Source organism: Lampris incognitus, chromosome 10, assembly GCF_029633865.1.
Source record: "Lampris incognitus isolate fLamInc1 chromosome 10, fLamInc1.hap2, whole genome shotgun sequence".
Classification (NCBI taxonomy): Eukaryota; Metazoa; Chordata; class Actinopteri; order Lampriformes; family Lampridae; genus Lampris; species Lampris incognitus.
Genome location: NC_079220.1, coordinates 60133937 through 60148568, shown reverse-complemented (window position 1 = coordinate 60148568; position 14632 = coordinate 60133937). Strand labels below are relative to the sequence as shown.

At 41.2% G+C, this 14632-nt stretch overlaps 4 non-coding genes and 1 pseudogene across 4 annotated transcripts; all 5 read right to left on the bottom strand.

Moving 5' to 3' along the window:
- Positions 1-846: 846 nt before the first annotated feature.
- Positions 847-1058, bottom strand: LOC130120202 (small nucleolar RNA U3). Its single transcript, XR_008810924.1, has one exon. It is a non-coding gene; the product is annotated as a small nucleolar RNA U3 (small nucleolar RNA).
- Positions 1059-3402: 2344 nt separating this feature from the next.
- Positions 3403-3578, bottom strand: LOC130120210 (small nucleolar RNA U3; annotated as a pseudogene).
- Positions 3579-4600: 1022 nt separating this feature from the next.
- Positions 4601-4816, bottom strand: LOC130120214 (small nucleolar RNA U3). Its single transcript, XR_008810929.1, has one exon. It is a non-coding gene; the product is annotated as a small nucleolar RNA U3 (small nucleolar RNA).
- A 2692-nt stretch (positions 4817-7508) lies between these two features.
- LOC130120175 (small nucleolar RNA U3) lies at positions 7509-7726 on the bottom strand. Its single transcript, XR_008810897.1, has one exon. It is a non-coding gene; the product is annotated as a small nucleolar RNA U3 (small nucleolar RNA).
- Positions 7727-10239: 2513 nt separating this feature from the next.
- LOC130120174 (small nucleolar RNA U3) lies at positions 10240-10457 on the bottom strand. Its single transcript, XR_008810896.1, has one exon. It is a non-coding gene; the product is annotated as a small nucleolar RNA U3 (small nucleolar RNA).
- Positions 10458-14632: the final 4175 nt, after the last annotated feature.

Below are 14632 nucleotides of genomic sequence, written 5' to 3'. Positions count from 1 at the left end.
ATCTGTTCAGGCAGACAATCCCGCAGAAATACAACAGCAATAGAGACTGTCTGCCTAAGCAGATAAAACCCTTATACTAAACCTATCCCAACCCTTACAAAAACATGTAGAAAGAGCCAGCCGCTAATTATATCTGAACCAAACGCTCCGAAACACTCAGAATATTCCACCAGAAATACCATTGCCGTGGTTAGCTTGGCTCCTGCTAAGAATTAATCCCACAAATAATACCATAGCAACAGAGACTGTCTTGGAGGTTGCCAAGCCAACAATAGCATTTCTGATGGAAAGTACAGAGCTTCTCGGTATGCAAGATTTGGATAAAACTAACAGACGGCTCTTTCAACACGTTTGAGTTGGGTTTGTATTAGGGTAAAGGTTTTATCTGCACAGGCAGCAAATCCCACAGAAAACCCCTCAGCAACAGAGACCAACTCTTGGCAGTAGCCAAGCTAACCACAGCAACAGCATTTCAGATTGAAAATACTAGGTTAACTTTATGGTTAGGATTGAATGCCAGAGCCAACACATGTCAACTGAGCACCTCTGCCAATGCCCAAGTGCTGGATTAGAAATACACCCAGGATTAGGGATATGGATAGATTGGTTAAGTCTAGGAGCAAATTGGGTGTTTATTCGTTATAACTGATCTCCCTTTGTCTTATATCTTGATTACTTTATCCCGTTTTAAACTTGAAAAGTTGTTGGTGGGGTTTGAAACAATGCAAGTGTTTTTTGTTTGTTTTTTTTTTTAATTGAACTTTTCTGCAATTGCAATTTAATGTTTTAAGAGTTAAGACTAAGGTTTAGATCAAATTGATGATTTTCTGCACTTTTTTCCGTTTTACCATTCAGAACATGCCCCTTCTCTTGATGCTCCCATGAAAGGAACATTGAACATCATCTAAAGCATAGAGCTTGTGACTAAACCACGTCTCTGTACCCGCTTAGCGCTCAGGAAGAAGTACCCCAGCTCATCGTCGTGGGTGGCAGGACTCACTTTAGAAAAACATTTCTCACGATAAAACTAAAGAACCTATCCCTGAAAATAGGATTAAGTTTGGCTAAACGTAACGCATGGCTCTATATCTTTGGGTTAGGGTAAGGGTTTCATCTGCTCTGGCACACAATCCTACAGAGAATACCACAGGAAGACACCAACTCGTCGCAGTAGCCAAGCTAACCATGGCAATGGCATTTCTGATGGAAAGTACTGAGCTTTTCAGAGTAAAAGATTTGCATAAAATGAACAAAGAGAGCTTTCTACATGTTTCACTTGAGATAAGGTTTGGGTTAGGGCTTATCTGCTCAGTCAGACAATCCCACAAAAAAATACGACAACAGAGAATAACTCTTAGCAGTAGCCAAGCTATCCATGACAGTCATTTCTGATGGAAATACTGAGATTTTCCAACTGAAAGGTTTGGATAAAATTAACAGATTGCCCTTTCTACATCTTTCGTTTAGGGATGAGTTAGGCTAAGAGTATTGTCTGCTCAGGCAAACAATACAACAGACAATACCACATCAACAGCGACTACCTCTTCGCAGTAACATTTCTGAACATGGAGTGATAGTTTCAGATAAAATTAATGGATTGCTCTTTCTAGATGTTTCGGTTGGGATAGGGTTAGGGTTTCACCTGCTAAAGCAGAAAATCTTACAGAGAATACCACTGCAACAGAGAATAACTTCGATAGACAAGCTAACCACGGTAATGGTATTTCAGATGGAATGTACCAAGCTGCTCAGAATAAAATCTTGTAATAAAATTAATGGACGGCTCCTTCTACATGTTTCGCTTAGGGTAAGTGTTTTATCAGCTCAGGTAGACAATCAAACAGAGAACACCACAGCAACAGAGTCTAACTCTTCATAGTAGCCAAACTAACCACAACAATGTCATTTCTGATGTAAAGTACCGAGCTTCTCGGAGTGATAGTTCCGGATGAAATTAACAGATGACTCTTTCTACATGTTTCACTTAAGAGAAAGGGTTTTATCTGCTCAGCCGGATAATCCCATAGAAGTACCACAGTACCAGACAGTGTTCGTGGTAGCCAAGCCAACCACGGCAATGGCATTTCTGACGGAGAGCAGTGAGCTTGTCGCTGCGATAGTTTTGGGTAAAATAAACGGATGGTTCTTTCTACATACATGTTTGGGTTGGGTTAGGGTCAGTGTTTTACCTGCTCAGGCAGACAATCCCACAGCGACAGAGACTACCACTTCGCGGTAGCCAAGCTAAACACAGAAATGACAATTTTGAAATAAAGTACCGAATTCTCGTAGTCAATTTTGGATCAAATTAACTGATGACTTTCTTCATGTTTTGGTTGACGTAGGGTTTGGGATTGGTTAAGGGTTTTATCTACTCAGGCAAACAATCTCAGAGCAACAGAGACTAACTCTTCGCAGTAGCCAGGCTAACCACGGCAATCGGATTTCTGATGGAAAGTACCAAGCTTCTCGGAGTGAAAGTCTTGGATAAAATTAACGGACGGCTCCTTCCATGTTTCGCTTAGTTTAAGGGTTTTATCAGCTCAGGCAGACAATCGCACAGAGAATACCACAGCAACAGAGACCAAATCTTCGCAGTAGCCAAACTAACCACAGCAATGGCATTTCTGATGGAAAGTACCAAGCTTCTCGGAGTGAAAGTTTTGGATAAAATTAATGGAAGGCTCTTTCTACATGTTTCACTTATGGTAAGAGTTTTATCAGCTCAGGCAGACAATCGCACAGAGAATACCACAGCAATAGAGACCAACTCGTCGCAGTAGCCAAGCTAACCACGCCAATTGCATTCCTGAAGGAAAGAACCAAGCTTCTCGTAGTAAAAGTTTTGGAAATAAATCAACGGATGGTCCTTGCTACATGTTTCGGTTGACATAGTGTTTGAGTTTAGTGTCAAGTGTTTCTGCTCAGGCGGACAGTGCCCAAGCACTGGCTCAGCGATACCCCAATATGAGAGTTATGGAGAGATTGATGGGTTCAATTTGGATATTTTTTTCTTCTTTACAACTGATCTGCCACTGTCCTGTATTTTGATTAGTTTATCCCGTGTTAAACTTGAAAAATTGCTGGTGAGGTTTGGAGCATTATAAACCTTTTTTTTTTAAAATTGAAGTTCTCTGCTATGGCAGTTTGTTATTAGAGTTATGTTTCAATAAAATAGATAGATTTCTCCATTTTACCAATCAGAGGATGCATCTTGCCTCAAAAGCACACAGCTTGAGATTATCCACCGTTTATCCTGATTTAAACTTGAAAAGTTCTTGATGGGGTTTGGAGCATAAGTGATTTTTTTTTTAATTGAAATTCACTGCTATTGCAGGTTAATGTTTTTAGAGTTAGGTTTAAAATAAAAGTAATTGATGGCTTTCTCAATTTTTTTCTTTTACCACTCAGAGCACACTCTGCCTCAAAAGCACAGAGCTTGTAATCAAATCACTTCGCTGTACCTGCTTCATGCTCAGGAAGAAGCACCGCAGCGCATCATCGTGGGTGGCGGACTCACACTTAGAAACATTTTTCAAGCCAAGAACGACAGAAATGACCGCTGAAAGTGTAGTCTTCTGAATCTTTTGGTTAGGATTAGGTTTGCATAATTTGATGGAAATTGCATTTCTGATGGAAAGTACCGAGCTTCTCGAAATGAAAGTTTTGGATAAAATTAATGGAGGTCTCTTTCTACATCTTTTGGCCAGGGTTGGCGTAGGGTTACAATGAGGGTTTTTCCTACTCAAAAGTAGTTCCACAGAGAATACCACAGCAGCAGACACTGTCTGCCTGAGCAGATAAAACTCTTACACTAAACCTATCCCAACCCTTACAGAAAGATGTAGAAAGAGCCATCCATTAATTATATCCAAACCTTAAGCTCCGTGACATTATTTTCCATCAAATACCATTGCCGTGGTTAGCTTGACTTCTGCTAAGAATTAATCCCACAAAGAATACCATAGCAACAGAGACTGTCTTGGCGGTTGCCAAGCTAACCATTGCAATGGCATTTCTGATGGAAAGTACAGAGCTTCTCGGTGTGAAAGGTTTGGATAAAAATCAACATACGGCTCTTTCAACACGTAAGGGTAGGGTTTGTGTTAAGGTAAAGGTTTTACCTGCTCAGCCAGAAAATCCCACAGCAACAGAGATTAACTCTTCATGTTAGCCACGCCAACCATGGCAATGGCATTTTTGATGGGAAATACTAGGCTTCTCCGAGTGAAAGGTAAGGGTTAGAGAATTGAATGCCAGAGCCAACACATGTCAACCAGGCGCCTCAACAATGCCCAAATACTGGCTTACAGATACCCCCAGGTTTAGGGTTACGAATTTGGAGAGAGTTTGATCGATTGAGTATAGGATCTATTTGGAGGTCGTTTATTCTTTACACTTGATCCCCCATTGTCTTCCCTCTTGATTAGTTTATCCCGTTTTAAACTTGAAAAGTTGTTGGTGGGGTTTGCAGCAATACAAGTGGATTTCTTTTATTGAATTGCACTTCTACAATTGTCATGTTTTTAGGGTTAGGACTAAGTTTTAGGGGTAGGTTTAGATAAAATTGATGAATTTCTACATTTTGCCCCTCCTTTTTACCACACCGAACAGGCTCCTTCCTCTTGATAACTCCTTAAAAGCAACACTGAACGGTCACCAAAAGCCCAGAGTGAGTGATTAAACCACTGCTCTGTACCTGCTTCGCGGTCAGGGAGAAGAACCCCAGGCTCATCATGGTGAGTGGCGAGACTCGCACTTTAGAAAAACATTTCTCAAGATAAAAACTAAAGAAATTATCCCCGAAATTACTGTTGGGTTTTGATAAACTCAATGGATGGCTCTATACCTTTCGGTTACGGTTGGGGTAAGAGTTTTATATGCTCTGGCAGACAATCCTACAGACAATACCACAGCAATAGAGACCAACTCGTCGCAGGAGCCAAGCTAACCACGACAATGGTATTTCTGATGGAAAGTAGAGAGCTTCTCAGAGTAAAAGTTTCGCATAAAATTAACGGACAGCGCTTTCTACATGTTTGCTTGAGGTAGGATTTGGGTTAGGTTAAGGGTTTTATCTGCTCAGCCACACAAACCCAAAGAAAATACCACACCAACAGAGACTAACTCTTCAGAGTAGCCTAACTAACCACAGCAAAGTCATTTCTGATGGAAAGTACCGAGCTTCTCGGAGTGATAGTTCCGGATGAAATTAACAGACGACTCTTTCTACATGTTTCACGTAAGAGTAAGGATTTTATCTGCTCAGCGAGATAATCCCAAAGAAATACCACAGCAACAGACAGTCTTGGTGGTAGCCAAGCCAACCATGGCAATGGCATTTCTGATGGAGAGTAGCAAGCTTCTCGCAGCGATAGTTTTGGGTAAAATAAACGGATGGCTCTTTCTACGTTTCGGTTGGTTTAGGGTAATTGTTTTACCTGCTCAGGCAGACAATCCCACACAGAATATCAAAGCAACAAAGACTAACACTTCACGGTAGCCAAGCTAAACACAGCAAGGAAAATTCAGAAATTAAGTACCGACTTATTCGTACTCGAAATTTTAGATCAAACTAACTGACTTTCTTCATGTTTTGGTTGAGGGTTTTATCAGCTCATGAAAACTATCTCACAGCAACAGAGACTAACCCTTCGCAGTAGCAAAGCTCGCCACGGCAATGGCATTTCTGATGGAAAGTACCCAGCTTCTCGGAGTGACAGTTTTGGATCTTACTGACGCAAGCTCTTTCTACAACGTTTCGTTTTAGTTAGCATAAGTGTTTTACCTGCTCAGGCAGACAATCCCACAGCAACAGAGACTAACTTCATCGTAACCAAGCTAAATACAGCAATGGCACTGCTCTTCTCAAGTACCGACTTTCTGATTGACAGTTTCGGAAAAAAATGTCACGGAGGCTGTTTCTACATGTTTCACTTAGCGTAAGGGTTTTATCAACTCAGGCAGACAATCGCACAGAGAATACCACAGCAACAGAGACTAACTCTTCGTAGTAGCCAAGCTAACTACAGCAAATGGCATTACTGATGGAAATTACCAAGCTTCTCGGAGTGAAAGTTTTGGATAACATTAATGGACGGCTCTTTCTAAATGTTTCATTTATAGTAAGGATTTTATCTGTTCAGGCGGACAATCCCGCAGATATTACAATAGCAACAGAGACCAACTCTTCGTGGTAGCCAAGCTAACCACGGCAATGGCATTTCTGATGGAAAGTACCAAACCTCTCAGAGTATACGTTTTAGATAAAATTAATGGACGGCTCTTTCTACATTTTTCGCTTAGTTGTAAGGGTTTTATCAGCCAAACAATCACACAGAGAATACCAGAGCAACAAAGTCAAACTCTTCGCAGTAGCCATGGAGTAATAGTTTTGGATGAAATTAATGGACGACTCCGTCTACATATTTCGCTTAATTGTAAGGGTTTTATCAGCTCAGGCAGTCAATTGCACAGAACATACCACAGCAACAGAGAAAAACTCTTTGTAGTAGCCAAGCTAACTACGGCAATGGCATTCCTGATGGAAAGTACCAAGCTTCTCGGAGTGAAAGTTTTGGTTAACATTAATGGACGCGTCTTTCTACATGTTTCACTTATGGTAAGGGTTTTATCTGTTCAGGCGGACAATCCCGCAGAAATACAACAGCAACAGAGTGTCTGCCTAAGCAGATAAAACCCTTATACTAAACCTATCCCAACCCTTACAAAAACATGTAGAAAGAGCCAGCCGCCAATTATATCCGAACCACAAGCTCCGAAACACTCCGTATCTTCCACCAGAAATACCATTGCCGTGGTTAGCTTGGCTCCTGCTAAGAATTAATCCCACAAATAATACCATAGCAACAGAGACCGTCTTGGCGGTTGCCAAACTAATCACTGCAGTGGCATTTCTGATGCGAAGTACAGAGCTTCTCGGTATGCAAAATTTGGATACAATTAACAGACGGCTCTTTCAACACGTTTGGGTTGGGGTTTGTATTAGGGTAGAGGTTCTACCTGCTCAGGCAGCAAATCCCACAGAAAACCCCACAGCAAGAGACCAACTCTTCGCGGTAGCCAAGCTAACCACGGCTCCGGCATTTCACACTGAACATACTAGGTTAACTTTATGGTTAGGATTGAATGCCAGAGCCAACACATGTCAACTGAGCACCTCCGCCAATGCCCAAGTGCTGGATTAGAAATACCCCCAGGATTCGGGTTAGGGATATGGATAGAGTTTGATTGGTTAAGTCTGGGGGCAATTTGGGTGTTTATTCATTACAACTGATCTCCCAGTCTTATATCTTGATTACTTTATCCCGTTTTAAACTTGAAAGGTTGTTGGTGGGGTTTGGAACAATACAAGTGTTTGTCGTTTGTTTGTTTTGTTTTTTTTTCAAATTGAACTTTTCTGCAATTACAATTTAATGTTTTAAGAGTTAAGAGTAAGGTTTAGGGTTAGATCAAATTGATGAATTTCTGCACTTTTTTTCCTTTTTACCACTCAGAACATGCCCCTTCTCTTGATGCTCCCATAAAAGGAACATTGAACGTCATCTAAAGCACAGAGCTTGTGATTAAACAACTTCTCTGTACCCGCTTAGCGCTCAGGAAGAAGCACCCCAGCTCATCATGGTGGGTGGCGGGACTCGCACTTTAGAAAAACATTTCTCAAGATAAAAACTAAAGAAATTATCCCCGAACTTAGTATTAGATTTTGATAAACTCAATGGATGGCTCCATATCTTTCGGTTACGGTTGGGGTAAGAGTTTTATCTGCTCTGGCAGACAATACCACAGCAATAGAGACCAACTCGTCGCAGTAGCCAAGCCAACCACAGCAATGGTATTTCTGATGGAAAGTAGAGAGCTTCTCAGAGTAAAAGCTTTGCATAAAATTAACGGACAGTGCTTTCTACATATTTCGCTTGAGGTAGGATTTGGGTTAGGTTAAGGGTTTTATCTGCTCAGCCACACAATCCCAAAGAAAATACCACACCAACAGAGACAAACTCTTCATAGTAGCCAAACCACAGCAAAGTCATGTCTGATGGAAAGTACCGAGCTTCTCGGAGTGATAGTTCCGGATGAAATTAACAGACGACTCTTTCTACATGTTTCACGTAAGAGTAAGGGTTTTATCTGCTCAGCCAGATAATCCCAAAGAAATACCACAGCAACAGACAGTCTTGCTGGTAGCCAAGTCAACCATGGCAATGGCATTTCTGATGGAGAGTAGCAAGCTTCTCGCAGCAATAGTTTTGGGTAAAATAAACGGATGGCTCTTTCTACATGTTTCGCTTAGCGTTTTATCAGCTCAGGCAGTCAATCACACAGAGAACACCACAGCAACAGAGACCAACTCTTCGTAGTAGCCAAGCTAACTACGGCAATGGCATTCCTGATGGAACGTACCAAGTTTCTTGCAGTGAAAGTTTTGGATACAATTAATGAAAGGCTATTCTACATATTTCACTTATAGTAAGGGTTTTATCTATTCAGTCGGACAATCCCGCAGAAACACAATAGAAACAGAGACTAACTCTTCATGGTAGCGAAGCAAACCAAGGCAATGTCATTACTGAGGGAAGGTACCAAGATTCTCGGAGTGAAAGTTTTGGATAAAATTACTGGACAGTTCTTTCCACATATTTCGCTTAGTGTAAGGGTTATATCAGCTCAGGCAGACAATTACACAGAGAACACCACAGCAACAGAGACTAACTCTTCGTAGTTGCCAAGCTCAACACAGCAATGGCATTACTGATGGAAAGTACCAAGCTTCTCAGAGTCTAAGTTTTGGATAAAATTAATGGACGGCTCTTTCTACATGTTTCACTTACGGTAAGGGTTTTATCTGTTCAGGCGGACAAACCCACAGAAATACAACAACAACAGAGACTAACTCTCTTCGTGGTAGCCAAGCTAACCACGGCAATGGCATTTCTGATGGAAAGTACCAAACCTCTCAGAGTATACGTTTTAGATAAAATTAATGGACGGCTCTTTCTACATTTTTCGCTTAGTTGTAAGGGTTTTATCAGCCAAACAATCACACAGAGAATACCAGAGCAACAAAGTCAAACTCTTCGCAGTAGCCATGGAGTAATAGTTTTGGATGAAATTAATGGACGACTCCGTCTACATATTTCGCTTAATTGTAAGGGTTTTATCAGCTCAGGCAGTCAATTGCACAGAACATACCACAGCAACAGAGAAAAACTCTTTGTAGTAGCCAAGCTAACTACGGCAATGGCATTCCTGATGGAAAGTACCAAGCTTCTCGGAGTGAAAGTTTTGGTTAACATTAATGGACGCGTCTTTCTACATGTTTCACTTATGGTAAGGGTTTTATCTGTTCAGGCGGACAATCCCGCAGAAATACAACAGCAACAGAGACTGTCTGCCTAAGCAGATAAAACCCTTATACTAAACCTATCCCAACCCTTACAAAAACATGTAGAAAGAGCCAGCCGCCAATTATATCCGAACCACAAGCTCCGAAACACTCCGTATCTTCCACCAGAAATACCATTGCCGTGGTTAGCTTGGCTCCTGCTAAGAATTAATCCCACAAATAATACCATAGCAACAGAGACCGTCTTGGCGGTTGCCAAACTAATCACTGCAGTGGCATTTCTGATGCGAAGTACAGAGCTTCTCGGTATGCAAAATTTGGATACAATTAACAGACGGCTCTTTCAACACGTTTGGGTTGGGGTTTGTATTAGGGTAGAGGTTCTACCTGCTCAGGCAGCAAATCCCACAGAAAACCCCACAGCAAGAGACCAACTCTTCGCGGTAGCCAAGCTAACCACGGCTCCGGCATTTCACACTGAACATACTAGGTTAACTTTATGGTTAGGATTGAATGCCAGAGCCAACACATGTCAACTGAGCACCTCCGCCAATGCCCAAGTGCTGGATTAGAAATACCCCCAGGATTCGGGTTAGGGATATGGATAGAGTTTGATTGGTTAAGTCTGGGGGCAATTTGGGTGTTTATTCATTACAACTGATCTCCCAGTCTTATATCTTGATTACTTTATCCCGTTTTAAACTTGAAAGGTTGTTGGTGGGGTTTGGAACAATACAAGTGTTTGTCGTTTGTTTGTTTTGTTTTTTTTTCAAATTGAACTTTTCTGCAATTACAATTTAATGTTTTAAGAGTTAAGAGTAAGGTTTAGGGTTAGATCAAATTGATGAATTTCTGCACTTTTTTTCCTTTTTACCACTCAGAACATGCCCCTTCTCTTGATGCTCCCATAAAAGGAACATTGAACGTCATCTAAAGCACAGAGCTTGTGATTAAACAACTTCTCTGTACCCGCTTAGCGCTCAGGAAGAAGCACCCCAGCTCATCATGGTGGGTGGCGGGACTCGCACTTTAGAAAAACATTTCTCAAGATAAAAACTAAAGAAATTATCCCCGAACTTAGTATTAGATTTTGATAAACTCAATGGATGGCTCCATATCTTTCGGTTACCGTTGGGGTAAGAGTTTTATCTGCTCTGGCAGACAATACCACAGCAATAGAGACCAACTCGTCGCAGTAGCCAAGCCAACCACAGCAATGGTATTTCTGATGGAAAGTAGAGAGCTTCTCAGAGTAAAAGCTTTGCATAAAATTAACGGACAGTGCTTTCTACATATTTCGCTTGAGGTAGGATTTGGGTTAGGTTAAGGGTTTTATCTGCTCAGCCACACAATCCCAAAGAAAATACCACACCAACAGAGACAAACTCTTCATAGTAGCCAAACCACAGCAAAGTCATGTCTGATGGAAAGTACCGAGCTTCTCGGAGTGATAGTTCCGGATGAAATTAACAGACGACTCTTTCTACATGTTTCACGTAAGAGTAAGGGTTTTATCTGCTCAGCCAGATAATCCCAAAGAAATACCACAGCAACAGACAGTCTTGCTGGTAGCCAAGTCAACCATGGCAATGGCATTTCTGATGGAGAGTAGCAAGCTTCTCGCAGCAATAGTTTTGGGTAAAATAAACGGATGGCTCTTTCTCCATGTTTCGCTTAGCGTTTTATCAGCTCAGGCAGTCAATCACACAGAGAACACCACAGCAACAGAGACCAACTCTTCGTAGTAGCCAAGCTAACTACAGCAATGGCATTCCTGATGGAACGTACCAAGTTTCTTGCAGTGAAAGTTTTGGATACAATTAATGAAAGGCTATTCTACATATTTCACTTATAGTAAGGGTTTTATCTATTCAGTCGGACAATCCCGCAGAAACACAATAGAAACAGAGACTAACTCTTCATGGTAGCGAAGCAAACCAAGGCAATGTCATTACTGAGGGAAGGTACCAAGATTCTCGGAGTGAAAGTTTTGGATAAAATTACTGGACAGTTCTTTCCACATATTTCGCTTAGTGTAAGGGTTATATCAGCTCAGGCAGACAATTACACAGAGAACACCACAGCAACAGAGACTAACTCTTCGTAGTTGCCAAGCTCAACACAGCAATGGCATTACTGATGGAAAGTACCAAGCTTCTCAGAGTCTAAGTTTTGGATAAAATTAATGGACGGCTCTTTCTACATGTTTCACTTACGGTAAGGGTTTTATCTGTTCAGGCGGACAAACCCACAGAAATACAACAACAACAGAGACTAACTCTCTTCGTGGTAGCCAAGCTAACCACAGCAATGGCATTTCTGATGGAAAGTACCAAGCTTTTTGGAGGGAAAGATTTGGGTAAAATTAATGCCCGGCGTTTTTACATATTTCGCTTAGTGTAAGCGTTTTATCCATTTAGGCGGACAATCCCTCAGAAATACAACAGCAACAGAGACCAACTCTTCGTGGTAGCCAAGCTAACCACGGCAATGGAATTTCTGAAGCAAAGAACCGAGCTTCTTGGACTGAATGTTTTGCATAAAATTAACGGACGGCTCTTCCTACATGTTTTGGTTGGGTTAGGGCAAGTATGTTACCTGTGTAAGCAGACAATCGCAGAAATACAACAGCAACAGAGACTAACTCTTCATTGTAGCCATTTTAACTACGAAAATGGAATTTCTGATGGAAAGTACCAAGCTACTCGTAGCAAAAGTTTTGGATAAAATTACCGGACGGCTTTTTCTATACATTTCGCTTAGTTGTAAGGGCATTATCTGCTCAGGCAGACAATCGCACAGAGAATACCACAGCAACAGAGACCAACTCTTCGCAGTAGCGAAGCTAACCACCGCAATGGCATTTCTGAAGGAAAGAACCGACCTTCGACTAAAAATTTTGGATGAAATAAACGGAGTGCTTTCTATATGTTTCGCTTAGAGTAATGGGTTTATCTGTTTAGGCGGACAATCCCTCAGAAATAGAACAGCGACAGAGACTTAACTCTTCGTGGTAGCCAAGGTAACCATGGCAATGGCATTTTTGAAGGAAAAACCGAGCATCTTGGAGTGAAAGTTTTGGACAAAATTAACGGATGGCTCTTAGATGTTTTGGTTGGGTTAGGGTAAGTGTGTTACCTGTTTAAGCAGATAATCGCACAGAGAATACCATAGCAACAGAGACTAACTCTTCATTGTAGCCAAGCTAACCACAGCAATGGCATTTAGGATGGAAATTAGAGGTACTCGTAGTAAAAATTTTGAATAAAATTACTGAACGGCTCTCTCAACATATTTCAGTTAGTAAAGGGTTTTATCAGCTCAGGCAGTCAATCACACAGAGAACACCACAGCAACAGAGACTAACTCTTTGTCATACCCAAGCTTACTACGGCAATGGCATTCCTGATGGAAAGTACCAAGCTTCTCGGAGTGACAGTTTTGGATAACATTAATGGACGGCTCTTTCTAAATGTTTCACTTATGGTAAGGGTTTTATCTGTTCAGGCAGACAATCCCGCAGAAATACAACAGCAATAGAGACTGTCTGCCTAAGCAGATAAAACCCTTATACTAAACCTATCCCAACCCTTACAAAAACATGTAGAAAGAGCCAGCCGCTAATTATATCTGAACCAAACGCTCCGAAACACTCAGAATATTCCACCAGAAATACCATTGCCGTGGTTAGCTTGGCTCCTGCTAAGAATTAATCCCACAAATAATACCATAGCAACAGAGACTGTCTTGGAGGTTGCCAAGCCAACAATAGCATTTCTGATGGAAAGTACAGAGCTTCTCGGTATGCAAGATTTGGATAAAACTAACAGACGGCTCTTTCAACACGTTTGGGTTGGGTTTGTATTAGGGTAAAGGTTTTATCTGCTCAGGCAGCAAATCCCACAGAAAACCCCTCAGCAACAGAGACCAACTCTTGGCAGTAGCCAAGCTAACCACAGCAACAGCATTTCAGATTGAAAATACTAGGTTAACTTTATGGTTAGGATTGAATGCCAGAGCCAACACATGTCAACTGAGCACCTCTGCCAATGCCCAAGTGCTGGATTAAAAATACACCCAGGATTAGGGATATGGATAGATTGGTTAAGTCTAGGAGCAAATTGGGTGTTTATTCGTTATAACTGATCTCCCTTTGTCTTATATCTTGATTACTTTATCCCGTTTTAAACTTGAAAAGTTGTTGGTGGGGTTTGAAACAATGCAAGTGTTTTTTTTTTTAATTGAACTTTTCTGCAATTGCAATTTAATGTTTTAAGAGTTAAGACTAAGGTTTAGATCAAATTGATGATTTTCTGCACTTTTTTCCTTTTTACCATTCAGACCACGTCTCTGTACCCGCTTAGCGCTCAGGAAGAAGTACCCCAGCTCATCGTCGTGGGTGGCGGGACTCACTTTAGAAAAACATTTCTCACGATAAAACTAAAGAACCTATCCCTGAAAATAGGATTAGGTTTGGCTAAACGTAACGGATGGCTCTATATCTTTGGGTTAGGGTAAGGGTTTCATCTGCTCTGGCACACAATCCTACAGAGAATACCACAGGAAGACACCAACTCGTCGCAGTAGCCAAGCTAACCATGGCAATGGCATTTCTGATGGAAAGTACTGAGCTTTTCAGAGTAAAAGATTTGCATAAAATGAACAAAGAGAGCTTTCTACATGTTTCACTTGAGATAAGGTTTGGGTTAGGGCTTATCTGCTCAGTCAGACAATCCCACAAAAAAATACGACAACAGAGAATAACTCTTAGCAGTAGCCAAGCTATCCATGACAGTCATTTCTGATGGAAATACTGAGATTTTCCAACTGAAAGGTTTGGATAAAATTAACAGATTGCCCTTTCTACATCTTTCGTTTAGGGATGAGTTAGGCTAAGAGTATTGTCTGCTCAGGCAAACAATACAACAGACAATACCACATCAACAGCGACTACCTCTTCGCAGTAACATTTCTGAACATGGAGTGATAGTTTCAGATAAAATTAATGGATTGCTCTTTCTAGATGTTTCGGTTGGGATAGAGTTAGGGTTTCACCTGCTAAAGCAGAAAATCTTAGAGAATACCACTGCAACAGAGAATAACTTCGATAGACAAGTTAACCACGGTAATGGTATTTCAGATGGAATGTACCAAGCTGCTCAGAATAAAATCTTGTGATAAAATTAATGGACGGCTCCTTCTACATGTTTCGCTTAGGGTAAGTGTTTTATCAGCTCAGGTAGACAATCAAACAGAGAACACCGC